This window comes from Rutidosis leptorrhynchoides, chromosome 4 (genome assembly GCF_046630445.1).
Source record: "Rutidosis leptorrhynchoides isolate AG116_Rl617_1_P2 chromosome 4, CSIRO_AGI_Rlap_v1, whole genome shotgun sequence".
Taxonomy (NCBI): domain Eukaryota; kingdom Viridiplantae; phylum Streptophyta; class Magnoliopsida; order Asterales; family Asteraceae; genus Rutidosis; species Rutidosis leptorrhynchoides.
In genome coordinates this window covers 481,432,874-481,440,002 of record NC_092336.1, presented here as the reverse complement: position 1 = coordinate 481,440,002, position 7,129 = coordinate 481,432,874, and positions in this window count along the sequence as shown.

Sequence of the window (7,129 nt, the reverse complement as noted above, 5' to 3'; positions counted from 1 at the left end):
ATATATGTACATATAACGTCTACCTCCTGGACTTACATACTTCGAATGTGAAGTTTCCGAAAAACACCCCAAACTACGAAACTAGTTCTCCGAATTTTGGAAAAATATTGATGAAGCAGCAAAAACTATAAACGACCTTAACAGTCAAAAGTTTGATGATAAAGAATAGTATGGTGGTAAAGCTGAGAAAAAGAGAAGGTTTGGAATTGAAAAACGGATTGAGCAGACCATGAAGGAGGCTGTGGACAAATCACAAAGACTAAATCTACCTTCAAAGAATCCAAATGATTCAGAGTCTGCTGAAATCATTAGCGAATACCTTGCTCCTTACTCTAAAAACTTTGCGGACAATATTCTTCATCATCATCTTATCTTAAATATTCTAAGATATCATCGTATCTCCCATTATAAATATCCTCCATATTTCTGAAGATATTTTTCGAAACCATTCTTATCTGAAATCATTACCTCTTCGCGCTATCTGTGTTACATCATAAAAGAAACTATTTTAGTTTCTAAAATCTGAAAAATTCGAAAAAAATGGATGTTTTGAAGTAATGTTGGGAACTGAAGCATGAGTTAGTATAATATAATGACACTTGATCAACGTGATTATATTACAATAAGTCATGCTGAGTTTCTAATGGAACGTGATAAAGGTTCACAGATCACACCCTCATCATGAACCATGTTACATAACTATTTCATTCTATTTAACCTCTAAATATATCAAGAAAATAATTTTCTTGATGATTCGGTCTTTTCCAGATATTCTGGTAATTTGACAAATCAAGATCGTGTCATTACAATTCCCTTCTTAGAATATTAACTATGTTCATTTCAAAATTCATACCTACAAATTCTGGACCATTATTTGCTTGACTTGAAGGCGGGAAGAGAGAACGAAAGAATGAAGCTCTGAAATATAACGGAGAATATAAAGCCCGATAAAACACATAAATTACAAACCATGTATATCAATAAGTATTGCAACGTAAAGACAAGGGAGAACTAAAAACACTATAAAGCCAAGAGTATAGTAAAAGTGAATAGATTCCTCCGGCGACAGATAAAAAGAAGAATGATAGATATGAAAGTTAGGAGTATATCAAGAATCGTATATCAAGAATCAGAACTGGATGAAGCATTTTCACAATCTATTAAGAAGTATTAAATAATGAAGAAGATTATAGGAGTGGTGAAAATAAATGAAACGGAAGAGGTCAATTTATAGCGAAATGTCAGACATAGCAATCGACGCAGATTACGCATTTAATCAAAGAAAATCCTAATTTCTGCAAATTCCGAAGAATCGAATCTTATTTAGATAATGAATATTTTCTATTCCTTAAATTCCGGAAATCAATCGTTACTACATCAAGAGATAAGACGCATCTCTATTCTCCATTTCACTCTATTACGATAACTTCCCTCATACGCTTCGAGTAATTGGATTGTTTTATCCATATTATTCAACGGTGATAAAAATTATATTTATCAACTCATATATGTCATGAAAACATTTTTATTGTTAACCATGAAGACCTCACTCAAATTTCGGGACGAAATTTCTTTAGCGGGGAGGTACTGTGGTGACCCGGAAATTTCTGACCAAATTTAAACTTAATCTTTAACGTTTCCGACACGATAAGCAAAGTCTATGAAGTTGAATCTCAAAATTTTGAACTATTCAATTACCCTTCGATTGTTCTCAATGATTCGCGAACAATTATATGTAAATAGATACATATATATACTATAACTTGAAAACGTAACAAAGTGTTATGAAATTGATATTTTGCATTAACCTTATTGGTTTGATTATCTGATTGATATTTAGATAAGTTAACTAAAACGTTTAAGATGAACCAGTAAAACACTAATTTGCTACAGTATTTTCGAATTGCTACAGTACCCGAAAAGCTACAGTGTTTTCGAAAATCACTATTTGCTACAGTAAAAAAACTTTGCTACATTGACTTTGCTACAGTAAAAGGCTATTTTAAAATGAAAATGTATATATATATATATATATATATATATATATATATATATATATATATATATATATATATATGTATACTACGAGACGATAATTTATTGAAGTAAATGACCAAAACACTCTAATATATAAGTTATATTTAGAGTAACATAGTTTATGGATAATTTAAGTATATATTTTGACAAAGGTACGTGTCACGAAACATAAAATGCAAGTTTTCTAAACATACGAAAGGACATTCGAAAAACCGGAACCGGGACATAAGTCGCGTGATGAAGTACGACTTATCGGAACAAAAATTACAAGTCAACTATGCACGTGAATTTAATATAATATATAATTAATTATATAAATTAAATATATTATATATATAATATAAAAATATGTCGACAAGCGTTAGGACAAAACGAATGTAAGCTGGCCACTTGAGCCATGCGATCGCATGGCTATCCCATGCAAACCCCATGCGATCGCATGGGGTACTGTTGGAGGCCACATCCTATAAAAGCTCGACTGATTCCAGTTTCTTTCTCATTTCATTTTTACTCCGTATTATTATTATTATAATTTATATTATTATTATTATTATTATTATTATTATTATTATTATTATTATTATTATTATTATTATTATTATTATTATTATTATTATTACACATAAAATACTACGACGATGTAATGTCCAAATGATTTCAAAAATGGTTTTCGAGCGGGATAGAGCTAAGGAAACTATGGGTTATAACTATGGAGGCTATGGGTAATGTTTAAGGGTATTGTTCGCAAGTCAAACCTAGTGTTTATCATCTCTGTTGTGTCTACGTACTTTCCTGCAATATTGAATCACAATATTGATATATTGAGATCTAAGGTTATTTGGTAATCCGAGTTTCAGTCACATTTTGGTGAACGACTTTATATGCTGCTAAGGTGAGTTTCATTTGCTCCCTTTTTAATTGCTTTTGCAATCTATATTTTTGGGCTGAGAATACATGCACTTTATTTTAAAAACAATGGACATAAGTACATACTAAATTCTATACTGAGTTTGAACCAAAAACCCCTTAACTTTGGTAACTAGTAACTGCCAGTTATAAGAACTGATGGGCGTGAGTAGTAGTATATGGATCCATAGGGCTTGACATCCCCGTCTGTTCCAGGTATAGAAACCCTAGCCTGAACTATAAAACAGACGTATGCTATTTGAGTTTAGTACACGTTGGATTGCGTGTATTGTACATGTTGGTTGCATGTATGTTAAAACAGGGGTACTTATTATAACGTTAAAGTTTAGTTACCAGGGTGCTCAATATTGTAGAATATTTTGATAAACGTTTCTGGATGAAACAACTGAAATCTTGTGATCCACCTTTATGTACAGATTATGCAAAACATTAAAACTATGAACTCACCAACCTTTGTGTTGACATTGTTAGCATGTTTATTCTCAGGTTTCCTAGAAGTCTTCCACTGTTTGCTTATATGATAGACAAGCTATGTGCATGGAGTCTTACATGGCATATTTTTCAAGAAAACGTTGCATTCACCAAATCATCACCATGTATCTTATTTTGACTGCATTGTCTGTGACAACCCGGAAATCTTCAACCAAATTTAAACTTTATCTTTATATTATTCCGACACGATAAGCAAAGTTTGTTAAGTTAAATCTCAAGAATTTTAAATTGTGTTCATACATTCATTATAACCTCGACCAAATTTCGACGATTCACGAACAGTTATATATAAATAAATATGTATATATATGTATATATATTATAACTTGAGAATATTAAAAGAGTATTAAACGTATAATACTTTACATGAACGTATTTGTTTCAATATGTTTATCGATAGAATTAGAAGATAATATCAAATGATTGATTTATCAGATACATTGTGATATGATTATGGGTCTATGTTATGAGGTCCACTGTGATTTAAGAAATCTATTCTTTTTGACAACATTCGGAAAATGGTAAAGTGATTTACAAGTAAGAACGTGAAGTGTAACTAACTTAGATGTTGGATATCGAAAAGTTAAGTAACTCGACATTTTTCATTAAGATGATTTCATACGTTTATTTAACCTTTGAACTTTATCCCATGCTTCACCAACAGAATGTAATTTAAAAACTTGAAACCTATTATGAATATATATGATTCTACTTTTCTAAAACGTTTTATGATATAACGATTTCCATTATTTTAACCTTTAAACAAAATGATTCTTAAAAATATATTTGGTTTTGGAAAACAAAATTATTATATTTATTTGATTTAGTTTCAAACGTACAAAAACGTTTTCAGTTTAAAAAGAACTTTATTATTAAAACGTATATAACTTTTATAAATATCTAGAACCACTTTTGACAACTCATTACTTAACCAGTATGATAAATATAATGATATTTATATTTTATTTTATTAAATATATATAATGATTTAAATTAATATTATATATATTTATACGCGTATTATACGTACATAGTTTTATACTCTTACTATACTTAAACTTTACCTTTACTTTATTTTTACTTTACTTTAACTTTAATAATTCATACTTTAATAATTCACTTTAATAATTCATACTTTAATAATTCACTTTAATAATTCTCTTTAATAATTCATACTTTAATAATTCACTTTAATAATTCATACTTTAATAATTCACTTTAATAATTCAAAAATCTATTATAAATAGAATTCAATAGGTTTCATTATTTCATAGAAACTTGAAAATATTTTTCTCTAAACTCTCTCAATCGATTTACATATATATATTTACTCCATATTATTTCAAGATATTATTAGTATACATAAAATATTACGTCGGAGTGCTGTCCGAGTGATTTCGAAATTATTTTTCGAGTGGGATTGGATTAAGGAAATTATGGGTTATAGCTATGGAGGTGATTGGGTATGGTTCATGGGTATGCTCGTGAGGTCAATATAGTGTTTATCATCTCCGTTGCGTCTACGTACCTTTCCTGCAATATTGAATCTCAATATTGATACGTGAGTACTCATAATTTAACTTTTACATACTAATAGTGTATCCCTGACTAGTGCTCGAGTATATAGGATTATGCATGTTTGTACTTTTGATATTGCCTTTCGTTAGGTTATGTTGAATCCTGAATTAGTTATATATGTGACTGAGATAAGGTATAAGATATGCATGTCGTTGGAAAGCTAGCGAAAAATTAAGAACTTTTCATTTAGATATCGAATGATTTCGATGAACGGATTTGAAGTTATAGTCCATCGAATTTTTGTATTATTATTAAAAATGATTATTATTATCGTCGTTCTAGTTTTATCTTATTATTATTATTATTATTATTATTATTATTATTATTATTATTATTATTAATATTATTATTATTATTATTATTATTATTATTATTATTATTATTATCTTTATCAATAAAATGATTTATCATTAAAAATTGTTATTTTTATTATTATTACTATCGTTATTATCATTAAATTTATAATTAGTATTATTATTATTATTATTATCTAATTATTATTATTATTATTATTATTATTATTATTATTATTATTATTATTATTATTATTATTATCATTATTATTATTATCATTATTAATATATATATCATTATTTAAAAATGGTTATTGTTATTATTATTATTATTATTATATAATCATTATCGTTAATAATGTCATAGTAATTATCATTATTAGTATTATTGTAATTAAAACTAATATTAGTAACACCTAATTATTTTGATTACTATTATTATCATTATTATGAACACGATATAAAAGACGATTAAAAGCTATTAAATGAAACGATTAGAAAATAATGAGTAAGAGTATCATGATGAAATTAAAATATTATAAGATATTGATTTAGATAAAATTATCGTTCTTATTATTTTTATCATTACTATTATTATTAAAAGTATCGTTAGTATCAAAACTATCATTTTAACAAAAATTATCATTTTAACAAAAATTATCATTTTAATAGAAATGTCATTGTTAGTATAAAATATCATTTTTATTATCATTTTAAATAGAATTATTATTTTAAAGATAATATCAAAAATTATCGTAAATATTAAAGTTATCATAATTAGAATTATCGTTTTATCATAATATCATCTTAGTAATTATAAATATTGATATTTTTATAATAATAATTATTATTATAAAATAATACAACTTTTACTTACTAACATTATAGATATTATTTTATCAAATAAATATGTAATACAAACATATTTTACTACGTATAATAAATTACTTTAATAATACCTATCATATTATCTTTATGATATTAAATGAATCCTATAAATTTTATTACTTAATATATATAAAAGTATATTTTATTATATAAATTTTAATATAAAATTTTATTTATTAATACATGAATTATATTAATTACTCTAATAAATCTTTTAAAAATATTTAAAAATATAAAACGACGATATTTAAAATATATTATAATCATGTATAAATTTTGGAAATCATTTTGAGTCAAATTGACTTTTGTTGACTTTTGCATATTAGTCTCGAGCATTAGGATTGTGGTACACTATGACCTGACCTAATTGTTGGACAAATATTGACCAACATATAATTATATATAATTAATTTAGGTTCGTGAATCCGAAGCCAACCTTGCACTAGTTCAATGACGTTATATGTATTTTCACTACGAAATACAGTATGGTGAGTTTCATTTATCTTTTTACCCTTTATATTTTTGGGCTGAGAATACATGCGTAATTTTTATAAATGTTTTACGAAATAGACACAAGTAATCGAAACTACATTATATGGTTGAATTATCGAAATCGAATATGCCCCTTTTTATATAGTCTGGTAATCTAAGAATTAGGGAACAGACACCCTAATTGACGCGAACTCTAAAGATAGATCTATCGGGCCCAACAAGCCCCATCCAAAGTACCGGATGCTTTAGTACTTCGAAATTTATATCATGTCCGAAGGAGGATCCCGGAATGATGGGGATATTCTTATATGCATATTGTGAATGTCGGTTACCAGGTGTTCAATCCATATGAATGATTTTTGTCTCTATGCATGGGACGTATATTTATGAGAACTGGAAATGAAATTCTTGTGGTCTATTAA